The sequence below is a fragment of the Sturnus vulgaris genome, chromosome 13 (assembly GCF_052056855.1).
Source record: "Sturnus vulgaris isolate bStuVul1 chromosome 13, bStuVul1.hap1, whole genome shotgun sequence".
Lineage (NCBI taxonomy): Eukaryota > Metazoa > Chordata > Aves > Passeriformes > Sturnidae > Sturnus > Sturnus vulgaris.
In genome coordinates this window covers 6,215,929-6,231,355 of record NC_142255.1, presented here as the reverse complement: position 1 = coordinate 6,231,355, position 15,427 = coordinate 6,215,929, and positions in this window count along the sequence as shown.

The following is a 15,427-nucleotide window of genomic DNA, read 5'->3' as shown; positions in this document are numbered from 1 at the left end:
AGAAACAGCTTATATTCAACTCTCAAGTAGTCATTTGGTGCAGGAAGATGGGCTTGTGATTGTGTAAGAGCTCCTCCTATTCCCCAGGCTCAAAAGAGCACGATTTGTTTCCCAGTTCTGGTATCTCCACCTGTCAAGTCATTCATTTTGGTAACTAAATGTTTCTCTTTCAGATGGAATCTGGAATTTTACTCTTCTCAGATAAGCTCTGAACGAAATTTCTTTAGTCACACCAACAGCCTTGCCTCAGGACCTTGAGAGCTATGAGATCATGTTTTATGCCATTGTCACCACTGAGTTAAGAGAATCATACATCAATAGGGAAGGCACATTTACTTCTGTCAGGAAAAAAAAGGATCTGCCTAGTTCTCCATACTCTTTTAAGAGACCAATGCAAAGAGCTACAATGAATGCTGCCTGTTCTGGTCTTATCTGTCAAGTCTGAGCTGCATCTATGGAACATCACTGTGCTGTGGTTAACACAGAAAAGACTAAAACTTCTGTATTGAAATAGCATTGGTGGGCACATCAGCTGTGCAGGTTAAAAGGCAGGCAGTGTGTAAAGGAACAGAAAAGGCTATGGTAGCTCACATAAAAGTAGCTCATTGCATAAGAGATTATTAGATACTTTTACCTGAAATCAAAATAGATTTTTCATGTCACATAAATTTTAAAGACTATTTTTGATAAATCATTCTGTGATGAGAAGCTGCAATTCCCTTGATGCAGCAGGATGCTACCATATTCTAAAATGACACAACAACCTGTATGAGTTGTCTCTGCTTAATGCCTGTGCTAACAATCTCTGTTTCTACAAAGCAACAGTTCTCCAGTCCAGTATCTCAGACAATCTCACAGTGGTTTTGGTGCTTACATACCTACTACGCAGGTTGAAGCAAAACAGATCTTTTCCTAAGGACTATCAAAATTGTTACAGGTCACTTGGTCATTACTTTCCGTATTTTTATGTAGTTTACTTCCAGTATTTCTTTAGCAATCACTGCATCTTTTGCAGCATTTTGCAGCTCAGATCCAGAAACAACCAACTCCCAAAATTCCATCTTGCACACTGAAGCATCTGGACATCTTGCCTATCTTATGTCATGTTTGCCCTGGATTCAATAAACATCTTTTTAAAATATATACAGCTTCATTTATTTTTCTTCAATGGCCTTCCTCTTGAAAGTTTAGTTTAATTTTCTCTTGGAATTAGGGATGTAATTTCAACTCAGGAAAGCAGAAAGAAACTACCTCTCTCTATGTTATACAGGCACAGTATTTACAGTCAGAGTCTAAGCACAGTTTGTCAGCACAAGTACTGACAGCCAAATCATAACCTCCACTTGAAGGTGTGGACTAGATGAAAGAAAGAGAAAATGCATTACAATGTCCAGAAATCTGTCAGAGGCTGAAAGAGATTTTTAAATCTTAACTAGCACAATGCTCTGCTTTCCATGCTCCCAGGCATTGTGTGTTTGGGGATTCCAGGTTACAGTGCATGTTGCTGGCTGGAGAGGCAGCAAAGCCAGAGCAGCCTGGCCCTGCACAGCTCAGGGCTTTGACACATCCTTGACACGATCTGCAGAAGGAACTCTGAGTCAACTACAACGGTTGTTTTTTCTACCTGCACAAACTCACAATTCCCCAGTATGTGCAATGAAGAATATGAAGCTGTTCAGCCAGGGCATTTGGGTTTGGATGAGACAATCCTCTGCATACTTGGAGATCTAGAGAATTTCCTGACAGATTATGAAATAATTAGTTGGCCAGAGATCCACTTCTGGGCGCATTCAGTAGGAAGACAAATTTTATTCTCCTGCAATCTCTGACTGGAGCTGGACAGAAAAGCTGGGGGTTTTAATCCCTAGGGCAAAGTTGATAGGCTTGAGGTAATGGATTTTCCAAAGAAGTTAAAGTTATGGTGAAAAATTATAAGTTTCCTGTTTGGGTTTTTTTGTGTTTTTTTCTATACTTTCCTAGTTTTCTCACTTTTGTCCTACTATTTCCTCTAAAAAGAAAGAAGTTGGGGGGAAAGGAGGTTGGGGAAGGAAGACAGTATGAAAGTGATCCTTTCCTTCACTAGTTTTCATAAATTTAACACAATCTATTTAATAGAAGGTAGTGATTATTAAGAATATATGTAAGTGCAAAGCCAGCCTTTTTCTAGTTGCTAAGATAACCCAAACGTAGCCAACCTACAGGAATAACAAGATTCAAACTGTAAAGTACAATTCATCAAAGTAATGAAATGCAAATAATCAGAGTTTTTAGAATTCCAAGATTACTGTTGGCACAAAGTAGAACCAAGCTCTAAAAGAACTCTTTCAGCAGCAGGCAGAAGAAAACTTACCATAAATTTTTGATAACCCAAAAAATAACAAGGCCTTTTGAACTTTGCTGACATCAGATAGAAATATCTGGGGGATAAAAGAAAAAGAAAGAAAAAACCAAACCTAAACAAAACCTAAATACACATGATTTAGAAACATTTCTGCCTGATAGTCATGGTAGAGTGATGTACACCATATGAAGGAGTTTAGTGCTCTTCATTTGCCAAGAAACCTACAGCCTTTCCACTTGTTTCACTGTGAAGATACAGGATAACCCAGCAAAGATCATCTGTGGAGCCTTGCACAGGGCAGAGCAAGATTAATGATCATGTGCAGAAATCTCCCTGAAATATTGCTTAGCTGACTAGAAAAAAACCCACGGAATTCAACCTGCTCTAACAGCCCCTGCAGCAGCATATATGTTCTCTATGTACCCCAGAATAGCTTACAAAATACACACTCTTGACAAATTTACTGGCCTGTACTTTATCAGAGAAGATTTGAAATATGTATTACTTAGAAGCTGTGTCATTTCCCAAGGACAGCTTTTCATCCAAGATCTGATGCTGTCTAAGAGCTTCTGCCAGCTCAGCTTGAACAACCACTACTCTGCTTGAAATAGGGAAAAAAAAAAAATCGAAGTTCCTAGTTGAAAGCTTTCCAGGGTACCAACATCATCTGCCAACTCTTGTTTAGTAGTCCTCATTATTTACTCCTGTGATGCTTTTTCCTTTTTCACAACCTACTCTCTCACATAAGGGCAAATGCTCAAATAAGAATGAAATAAACACATACATACACACATATGTACACAGACACAGAGCCTATTGCTAATCTTGATGTTGCTGCAACCCTTGTAGTTTTGGGAAAAAGGAGACCAGACATACTTTAATCACGAAAAGCTGGCTAGATAAATTTGGTCTGATTTGTTGTTTATATGATAAATTGTTCTAACAGTTTCACCTCCTATGGCACATGGCCAGTACTGGCCCAGAGTGGATGTATCACCTCTAGTTTGCTCACGCTCCCTCCTCAGTATTTATTCCAACAGTCATTCCTTCACTCTCCCTGTTCTTCCAGGACTGTGAACACACTGTCACAGGTTCATAAACACGTAAATGTTTGAGGCTTTAATTTTTGTTTCTTTTACAGAATTGTTGTTGATCTTTGTTTTGTTTCAAAAAAAAAAAAAAAAAATCACTGCTGTTGTCAGTCCATGCATTTCAGCAGGTTTGTTTCTAACTCCCACATATGGCTTGATGCCAGTGCATTGCTTTAGGAGTCAATAACATGCTCATTCACCCCTCAGGAAGGGTCAAAGAAATGTTCAGCAGTCAAGGGGGAAATAGCATCACTTATCCCCTCCTCACAACTGCCAGGCCAGAGACGTGGAGCTTGTTGTCAGGTCACACCATTCTAATAAGGCTTTCAAAACCAAACCCCTGCTCAGCACTGGCCAAGTAAGCATCTGACCCATTTCTCCTGTACTCTGACTTGTTATCAAAGTTATGATGTGTGAAGATAAAGCTGATCAAAAATTAGCATGGACTTTATGTTCAAGCCAGAAATTATTTCTCAAGCCCTGTAGTAAAAAATATAATGCCAAATATCAGTTGAAGATTATTATATAATAAACTACATTCTGAAATATGACTCAAAAACCTTGATATATATTTTACAATATTCCTAAAGAAAAATACACTACAGGAACTTAAGTCATCAAGTCAGCCTCTCAGTACCACTGTAAACTGTGCAGCATCGTGCCCTACTCAGACATATAATAAAAGCCACTGACAGAAAACACTGATGGACATGGGCCATTCCTCTGCCCACCTGAACTGTTCCTCTACTATATATTGGTAGTACACTTTAGCTTTTAAGTCTCAAGGAACGGGAGCAACAGTTTAATTTTGCCAGTAAAACTACCCAATATTTTAGGCTGACTAACTCTTTTCCTTGTCTTCAACAGATATTAAATTCACTTGCAAATTATTCCCTTTCCTGGAACTGGCCTAGATGTCATTAATCTAAGGAGAGAATTTTGTCACAGCTGGAGTTAGTAAGCATCAGCTATGGACAGCAAAAAGAAGTAATTCCTAAAAGCTCATGTGCAGACATTCTGGCACCTAAATGCAAACTAAACTTTCTATACTGTCCTTTCAATCTCACTGTATTTCTTATATTTCATCCAAATACCTATAATTTTCTTAATCTCTTGATTTGTAGGACTACTTGTGTCTATGTTATTAAGTTGCCCATTAATTCTACCTTAAGGAATAACCAAACCCCCAGAGACTATGAATCCTGCAATGACAGAACCATAGAAAATGCTCATGCCAGGGACTCGAGGGACTTCTCTTCTGTCCCACAGCAAGATCACATCTACCTGGCAATTGCCTGTTATACTTGTACTTAAAAGCCCGAGTGACAGAGATATTACACACTTGCAAAGAAACAGTACATTTTCCTATCTAAGCATTAAGCAAAGCTAAGTAGAATCTACCTTAATGCCATTCAAGCTCTTTATTTATTTTTTTTATCAAAACTTGAAACTATACGTATTATTTTTTCTACTTTGCAGTAGGTTTCTAGCTATTAAGAAAGGAAATTTTGTTCTCTCAGAGAATTTAGCTTTTTGAGAGAGCACTCTCACGACTGAAAGATGAAAGAAACATATTTAGAACTTCTGGGAGCTCCAAAATACTGTTTTCTTTCCTAGCATATTTGACACAGCTGTTTCTACAGCAAGCATTGTGTAGTGACCAAATAAAAATTACATAATTCATCTTGACCACGCCAGAATCTCAGAAGTGAATCACTGGCCCTTTTCCTTCTATGCAATTTAGAAATTAATATCTTCTAGTTTGTTCTTAATTGGGGTTACTTGTGTACTGGTCCTTTGGCACAAGTCAGAAAAGCATATTGTATGACAGCATTACAGGGTTCTGAGGAGCAGCTGGAACACCCACAGCTGCAATTATACCTTCTTTCATTTAACTCCTACCCTTTTTCATTCTGGTTAATATAAGGATCAGGACAGAGAAATCATGGATATCACAGAACCATCAGAGCACAAAAAAACCAAACTGGGAAGAGTATAAGTACAACAGTGCATTTGTACACTCTGCATTTGAAATTACACGTACATGAGTGAATCCCTCTAATTTTCCTATGTCGTGATTTATGATACATGTCATTCCAAGAATGTTAATGATTTCAAGCCTTTCAAGAACCTAAACAACAGAGAATCATTACCCTGACTGTTTGTAATGCAACCCAACAGATGACAACTTTCTGACAATAAAATGCTCTCTGTAGCTATGAATACATACACCAAACAGGGAGAAAAGCTGTTCTCAAACCTTGTCCAGTGTTGAAAGAAGCCAAAGTCACAGACAATATCCTGTAAGACCCCAAAACCACAGCCACTGGCTCCCATGCTGCTCTAGCAGGAATAAACACATAGTGTTATTCTCATGGAAACAATACAAGAATTAAAATCCAACTGCATCTTAAGAAACAGCTATAAAACACCCACACTGATCAGTAAAGATAGCAATAGCACCAGGAAATCAAATTCAGTTGTCCTGAAATTAGTGACAGTTACTCAACTGCAGATCCAGGTTGCAATCCTTATTTATAATCTTTTAAAAACGGAGCATATATAACTTGCTGCCCTAAAATACTGTGAAGCTTTAGTGTGTTAAGATAAACAGTGACCTGGAGTTTGAAAAAACAACTGCTTTGTGGAGTTGAAAGGACTACTGTTTAAAGGAAGATACCTGCTTCCTAAGGACAAATATTTTGATATTATGGTCTTGCAGTAAGAACTGGCAGTATATTGAATGGGCTAGGAAATACCCCTAAATAAATACCTGATATGTGCACTAAATTTAGGGAAGTTTGACCAGTACTACTACTTGTAAAATACATTAATAGAAATACCATCACTCCAAATGGGATTTTGAAATACAGAAACTACTACTGTAAACCAGGCTATTAGTCTCCAGCAAGATCTGCTATTATTTTTCCTCCCACTGTGACAAACGATAATGCTTTGGAGAGGAGCACAAGAATCCAGCAGATCTTTTGGCCTCACTGACATCTGACAGTGACAAGTTTTACTGTTCATTGCTTTATTGCTCTGGCACAAAAAAAAAATTACAAAAGCTATTCTGAAAGCAATACATTCCAATCTGCAAGAATGTTCTTGATGGTGTGTTATAGAAAAGGTGAAAAGAAACACAAAACACAGGTGGGCTATTTCAGAGCACACCAGTACAAAGACACCAGTCAGGCCTTTTGTCCTCAACAGTCACAATCCTATTTCCCTCTTTCGTGTGTCTTTCTGGAACTTGAGGTCACTTTGGTGCCTTTTCATTTCCTCATAATGCTTGGGTGTGGCTGCAGCAAACTTAAACCACTACAAGCTCAGTATTACTTTCTGGCCCATTCTTTAAACTCTTACACAGGTAGTTTGTTTCTCTGGTTGCTGCTTAATATTGAACAAATAATTTCATTATTTTCATTGAGTCAATGATCATCTTTTTCCTGTTTTACAGCCAATTTACACAATTGGCTAAAGTTATTCTTTCCACTGCATGTTATTGAGTATTTGACAGTTGTTTCACATGTTATCATGGTGCCTTTGACTTCATTTTGTATGTGCAAGTCTTATGCAGTTTTCTCTATTGCTGTGCATTTCACAAAGCATTTTGAAACTTCTGTGCCAGCCCTCTGTCCCATTCAACTTTCTTCCTTGAGTTTCTTCCAAATGTCAAGTTTACAAGAGCCATCTAGACTAATCCCGAGATAGTTCTCTAAACACCAGTTTCAATTCACTGCCAGCTCTCTGCATCCTTTTCCCTAGAGGATCTTCATTCTGTTTCTCATACTATGCAGTATTTATGGAAAATATAATATGCTGTGCTATGGTTTGCATTCTAATTGTCAAAATACAGCACCATTCCTCACAACTTCAAAACTCAGAGGAAGTTTGAATATGACCATTTTAACAGCTCAGAAAACTACACACAGTGATCTTTTACTCTCAGCACTTCAGAATGTGTGAAGGTGTCTGCAGACTCCCAGAGAGCTCTGTGAGGGCAATCACTCCCTCTTGGCAGCTGCTTCACTGCTTTGTTATTAAGCAACTGGACTCTGCATCAACACTTCTCCTGCTTCTCTCTTATAACTTCATATAATTTCCTTCTCTTTATCCTTGTTTACATCAGAGAAATTCCTTATTGCTGGTTCGGATGGATGCGATTGCAAGCTAAGTGCAGACTGTGCCAGATCGATGCCAGTTCCCAAAATGGTTCTGAACATTTTGTCCTTGTGTATGCTGGCAGCAAACCCACATTTATCTGGGATTCTGCTGCAATACTGCTGACAATTATTATCAGCAAGAGATAATTTTCCTAGTATAAACACGTATTTTTTTCTTGCCAGATATTAAACTTATGTCATTCACAATACTAGGAAAAGCCATTTTGCCACAGAACCCATGAGAATATTTTTGACTTGAAGTCATTTTGCCTCCCACTGTTGAAAGGCTTGAAAAGAAGTCAATGAAATAGAAGGCCAAATTTCTCAATGGTTTAAATCTGTGCATTTCTGTTGATGATGTTGATAAGGCCATACGTGAGCATGGAGTATATTTTAAATTCACATTTCTCCTTTTATTAATGCAATATGCTATGGTCATCTTAATTCTAAAAGGATACAAAAATTCATTTGGATTAGAAGTCAAAGCCCTATGAGTGTGCAAAACCTCTGAAAATGCACTTGGGTGGAAAAGCCAATCCATGTTCATAGACATTTTCCAAGAAAACTGCTACACTTCTAAGACTTGTGTTGTGATTCTGTAAGTAAGACTGAAATCACCACTGCAGACACTGATTCTACAACTACAGTAATTATTAATTCCATCTCACTTGTCCTAGTAGATGCTGAACAAGTTGGAAAACAGCTACTGAAATAAAAGCCTTACTTATTAGGTTCCCAGCACTGATGTGGGACAGTTTTAGCAGAATCAGGTGATGTCATGTGGAGATAAGGTTGTAGTTTGCACCTGAAATGAATGTGCTGCTGTGTTCCAAAACTCCCAGAGTTACACTCCTCCTCCTCCTCCTCTGATATTTTAGCTCAGCAAAAACACTGATTGGCATTTATCAAGAAATCACCTCTTTGCACCAGTCTGAAACCTATAAGCAACCCTAAGTTATCAGTGGAAGGCCTGTATACAGTAGCCAGAAAACCTGAAGCCTGTTCAGCTTTGAGCTTGATCTGGAAATTCTCTTATAAACCTTTGTTTCTTTCTTCAATTCACAGCATTGTATTAGAAAAAGCATGAAAGATTAAAAAAAGGAAGTTAAAAAACCAAAATCAACACAGTTAAAACACGCAAAGGAGAACAAAGGAATGTCGAGTTAATTTCCTTACTCAAATTTGTCACAGCTGCTTGGCTGTTTTCAACTCCAAATAACAATAATAAATAATCATGGTGAAATTAATGAAACTGAGTTAATGATGACTCACACATTTTCAAAATCCATTACTAATAGATAAGTAAGTGCTATTTCAGGGAAACACAGACAAAAAGATTGTTACAAGACAAAAAGATCATTTGTTTCAAAACAAAAAATAAGCTTAGAATTAGTTCAACGTTTTAAAATTTTGAAAGTAAATTTTCTTGAAGAGGACTAATGAGAGGAACTATAAGACAATACAACTGGAAATCTAATTCTGCTCCTATTAACAATAGAAAATAACAGATCTCAGGACTTCCCCATGTGCAACATTTGTTCAAAGCCCAGCTGATTGATGCTGGATCAGGTTGCTCAGGGACCTGCTCGCCAGGAGACAGAAAAACAACCAGAATCTACTGTTCAAGTGAGTCCTGGGAATGAGCTGAGTTCAAGGAAGTTCTTTCCAGCTTTACTATCACACATGAATGACTGCTTCCCCAGAATGGGAAAACTACCATTATCTAGTTGATCCAGATTGGAAATAAAACAAATTTTATATATATATACATAATTCTAAAATTATTATCGTCTTCCAACAAAGTATCATCACATTCTTGAGAACTGCACCAACAGTACCAAATACAATTCTACCTGAGGAACAGCCTGCTTTGATAAATATGAAGATTTGATAATTATTAATAGAAGTGGCAAGTACAGTGTAATGATTAGACTGGGTTAATGAGCCAAAATACTCGGCTCTCCTCCATTCTTGGCCAGGTAATTAGTGTGTAATCCTAGTCAAGATATTAGAATACTTAAGAATAATTCACTGATTTTGGAGTTGAAAGTCTGAATATGTGAAACTTCAGGTGTGGAACAATATAGTCAATATAGGAGAAGGAAGCACAACTGACACTGCCTCACAGCCAAGCCCCAAATATGTCATGAACAGAGTTTCTGGAATGCCTCGTACCAGGACCTGCAACAGTCAAGAATGTTGGTATGTTCATAAGAGTTTACTCCTGCCTTACAGTCTCCACATGTTCACTTCACAGTTATTCCTTTAAAACTGCCAGGAGACTATCAAGAATATTACAGATATTTAAAGAACAAGTTTCACCATTATAGATTTGGCTCTTAATCTCTAGGATACTTGAAATGGAAAAAAAAAAAGCTTTACCTTCTTGTGGATCACTTTGAGGGGAATGCCAGATAGAACTGAATACTTTTTGTCTCTCTTCATTTCTTCTCTAAGGCTTGTCCAGTCTGATCCTGTCTAAGCAACAATAGAAGTAGTTGCAAAAGACTGTTGCTGTTATGAACAACTGTCACTATGCTTGAAAATAACAATAACGTAGTATCCAGTGCAAAGAAAAATGCTCTGTAAATTTTTAGCAGTTACCTGAACTATTGCTTGGCTCTAAGAACAATGTTTTGTTGAGAAAAAAGATTACCACTAAAATTTTAATTACACATTAGTCTCCCACATAATTTATTTTCCATTTCCTTGATTCTTGACACTGAGATCAGTGCTCTGAGTCATATTTCATCCACAAGTCTAGCATTTGGAGTATGCAAGGCCTTCCAAGAGGAGTTCCAAAAGCTTTCTGTTTTGGTCCTACGTGCTGTGCTCACAGGCTGCTGCTCCCAGTGCTCTTGGACAGCTTCCTCCTGAACAGAACCAAGATTCTCAGAGTACCTGCCATTGCCTGGGCAGGAGATAGTGAAATCACACAGACGTGCCTGATGTTGGACAAAACGTTCCAAGTGTAACAAAAAAATCTCAACCAGCATCTAGCATGCTTTTCATTCTGTTTCTCACTCCCCCCACTCCGTAAAATATCTCAGGTTTTATAAGATAGCAGAATTTATGGAAGGACATGGAAAAGACATTACTATACAGTATTAAACAGAGCAGTGCCCTTGCACACGTATTTATGCTTTTAAAGAAAAAAGCTAAAAGAATACTTTGAGAGTAAAGAGAAAAGCATTTCTAACTTCTATAAAATAGATTCCTTTACACTCCACTTTTCTTCTTTCACATCTTTCCTTCTTTTCTCACTTCATTAAAAGAAACCAACCAAATCAAATCAAACCAAACCAAACAAACAACCCCAACCACAAAATCCCAAAGAACTCTCTGAAGGTTCCCTGAGGCACAGAGTAAGCAAACAGAAAAAAAACTTTTTCTCCAAATCCTGCAAGGTAAGAGGAAGTGAATCTTTGTTCTTTTTAAGTGACAGCAATCTCATAAGCATTTTTTGAAAGCGAGGGAAAAGAAACAAATAGGTTTATCTGGTATAAATATTATATAGTGATTTTCATGTCTTGTAAGAGGGGAAAAATGAAGTACAGTATCCATGAAACTTTCTATTGCAGGGAAAAAGAAAACTAACAAACAGAATTTTAAAAATCTGTGGAACCAGCCTCAGAATTTAAGGACTGGCTTGGCCTTTTTTTTCTTCGCACTTCCAATATCCAATCTCACTGTCTTTGCAAAATAAATGTAACTGTTAGTTTTGGGGCAGGACCCTTATGAAGATTACAAGTTCTCACACATATATTCAGATAAAGACTTTAGGGTTACTGTGATGCTACTTTACCTCTTTCTGATCTCCTGGAACTGGCAAAATGTACTTATTTACCAGTTGTCCAAATGGGACAATAAATCCTTCTCATTCATTTATTGAAGCCTCCTGAGGAGCTACATATTAGTATTTAACAGTTCTTGAAACTTTGCTTGGAACTTTTCAGGTAGAAGCTCTGGAATGAAGAATTTGGAAACAGTTGAAAATCAACAGTAAACTCAGGGGAACCCTGCTAAGCAAATCATCCTCAAGACAAAAGCTGCAGTCCTGCCTTTTCCATCCAGTTGCTGGGCTCAAACAACTATTGCATGAGAACTGAAGTTTTTAGATGTATAAAATTCAGCTTTATTTCTGTCCTCATTAGTAATTTCACTGAAGCTGTAGCTTCAAATCTGATTATGGATTAAAAAAAAAAAAAGATATTTATAAAAAGAGATGGCAAACAGAATGATTTATAATGCAATGAAAGAACTGTAAAGTCTTCATACTTGCCTGAAAGAAAATTGCAATGGCTTCCAAGTGACATGTCACAGTCACATATTGTGTGGTCCAATGTCCCACTGCAAAACTAGTTTTCCTCTTTCTTTCACGAGGTTTTCTGAGCTTGTTCTAGTGTATTAAATGGCCTATATGTCTGTTTAATAGCCCTGTCTCGGGTTATAAACTCTGCAACTGCTTGGCCCCTGGTTCTAAACAAAACAAAACAAATCATTTTCTTAAGCACTGTCAGTAAATTTAAGGAAACAAACTGCTCTCAAATCCCACCAAAGAAGAGAATATTCTGTCTCTTGTGGTTTCAAATCTGAAAAGTAGAATAAATCTGTATCATCCATGTTTATCATGTATATCAAAAAACGGTTCTGCTTTGCTTTTTTTTTGTTGCTGTTTCTTCTTTTTCTTGCAAAAACAAGTCTGAATGCAGGAGTGGTTTTTGAGTTTTAAGAAAGTACCTAACATCCATTCTACAGTTAAAATTCCTTTGCTGAATATCAAACTCTCCTTTGGGAATCAGCTTTATGGAATACATACCTGATGTGTGCATACAACATACACATAGTAGTGCCCTGCTAAATGCCCATTTTTGGGGGTTTCGGGTTTTTTTTTTTAGGGATATCAAGAGGAAAGAGCTTTTCCATCGTAGAAAAGTTGCATACTGTAAAAAAATGAAAAAATGAACAATTGCAGTGAGTTATCCAGTGAGCCATTAACTTAATTAAGCTAATCAACTGCAGCACAGGCCCCAAACAAGGATAAGTAGATGTAATTTTTTTCCTTCCTCACCTTTCACATCCACAGATTCATAGATATAGATGGTCATGTTTAATCAGGTTCAAGACAGTTTATTAAAGCAAAAAGGATTGCAAGTGATAGGTACCAGGGTGAAAAAACCCAACCCCACCAACCAGTTTAGAATTCAGAACTCCTGGAAAAAAGTCTCAGACTTTCAGACTTGGAAGTGTTTTAATACTTTTCTGTTTAATGTTAGAGTAGGAATGTGGATGAAGTGTGACAGGTTTTCTACCTACAGGATAAAATATACCTTAGAGATACTAAAAAATCTAAAGTCCCCACTCTTTGGTTCCTATCCTGATGAAGTTTAGTGTTGGACTTCTCCTTTGTAACACCAACAACCAGAAGCAATTCCCAAATGCCACTAGCCTGAGCCATCAACATGCCTCCCACCACACATCCAGCTCTGCTGTCTCTAGCATTTTCATTCTTTCTAAGGAATTTAATACTTAATATACACAATTAGACAACTCTGCTAAATATCTGAGCTAACACTCAGTAAAGGCATTAGTTCACACCTCCCACTATTGTTACAAGCTCTGTGCAAACTTCTGTCTGCATCACCTACATCCAACTTCACATACTTGAGGTTTTCTTTGATACAAAAACAGCTACAGTCTCATTTTCTATAAAGAAAGAATATCAAAGCTGAGACTGAGGGGAACATAGAAATCTCAAAGATTTATGTGGAAGCCTCCTGGCCCTTTTCAATTCCAGATATAGATCAGGCAAATGAGACACAGACAGAAAGGAGCTCTCTGCAGCATTGTCTGTGCTTAGATTCTCGTGAAAGCAAGACATATTTTTAGCACTTGCACCTCCACTAATAATAAAAACAGAGCACTAGCAGTGTTGTATTTTTATCACAGTGTCCAAAAAGGCCTGGATGCTGTTGCAGAGTCAGCCAAATTTCAGCAATGCTAAAACCAGCTGCATTCTCCAGCTGTACAGTCGTAAGGACAAAGTTATGGAGTATCAAACCCAGCAGCAACATGCTTTAAGTAACTGCATGTAATCCCACATTAAGATTGCTTCATGTTGGTCATTGATTTTAATTGCTGCTCCAGAGAAAAAGAGTTCAAACAGACCTCAGTGCTAATGAAGTAGCATTTAAATACTTATTTAGTGTAGAAACCTTGGAAAATCTTGAGACAAAACCCCTGTACAGTATTGCAAGGACAACTCCCCACTTCAGGACGAAAATACAGCTTCCTTACCAGCTTGGTTAAACAAGACTTAAGATTTTTGTCTCTGTATCAAGACTGTTGGCCAGACCACACTGAAAAGCAATATGAGTAGATGTTGATGAGAATACAAAGAAATCAATCAAAAAAATTTAGAAATAAAAGAGGCCAGAAAAATGTATCAACCTGTTTGATCTATAGCCTAAAGCGCAAGTCCTGCCAGAGAAAATACCTTTTTTATTTTTAATATTTGGAAGAGGCATAATGGAGTAACAGTAATATTTTCTGTAAAGTAAACGGTCTGTATAAGAAACACTTTAGGCCAGTTTGAAGATTCTTTGCATGTTTGTCCCTGATTTTCCAAGCCACCACATCAGTCAGTCTTTTCAGATGGGATGCCTGTGATTTGCACAGATTTGGCTTAAGGTCAGCAATGTAACAATCTTGGTGAATTCTGAAATAACAGACCATCCTCTAAAACCCCATGTGTGAGGAAGACCCTAAGCAATGCTGGCAGATTAGGGCATGATCTCTTAGTCAACATTAAGAGATGAGTAGTCCTGTTCTGTCCTTAGACACCAACATAAGCCAGCTCAAACCATGACAGTTTTCCCAGCGAAGGGGAATAGGTGTCTCAGCTGGACCCTTCCCTGCTACGTATGTGCAAAGGGAAGAGTCCAGCAGATTTACAGTGCATGGCATTCAGCAACAGAACGTTTTCTGCCCATGTCTGAAGAGCTCCAAGGAAAGATGTCTGTTGACAGCCAGCTGCTGTCGCCCACAACTTCTCAGCCACTTGCATGCTTTTCAAACTAGGGCTGGGGGACTCTATCCAGCTATGCCACCTTTTATCTCTGCAGAAATGATCTGCCAACTTTTCAGCAAAAGCAGCAGATGGGAATAAGCTGGTGCTCCAACAGAACAATTGATCTAGCCTGAATTTCTCTTGAACTTATTCACTCTAACACAGAACAGAACTGTGAAAATGCTTTTTGAGAAATGTATTAACCCTTTAAAAGCAGTGCAAAAGTAACTGCTCCTCTAGAAAACACAAAAATGGTGAGTGCCACAGACTTGCATGAAAGTTTGAACAGTTACTGGTTTTCATAAGAGGTGGTGCTGGGAACGTCTGAGAATGTCTCTGGTGGAGGACCAGGAGAGACCTCACACTGCAAGGATTATCAGCAGTGCTCATAAAGGATTTGTAAAGGGCCTACCCTTTCTAAACTGAGACACATATTCATATGATACAGTTATTCTGCGTCCTTTTATACAGTGATCACCGACATTCCTAAAGTAAATAAAGGAGTACCAAATACTAAATAGTGATGTAAATCCCCGAGCTGACACAGGCCAGAGGCATCCTCTTTTAACACAGCCTGCAGAAAGCTGCCTTCTGGAAAGCACTGGGAGAGCAACCAAAGAGAACAGTTAAAGAATGTTATGAGAAAAAGACAAATGTTCACTGAGGTTGGGGTGCACATATTTCTCACTCAAAATTACAGAGACCTGCCAAGCTCTACAGACTTGAAATCAAAGTTGCAATCCTGGCTCTCAGCTCACTA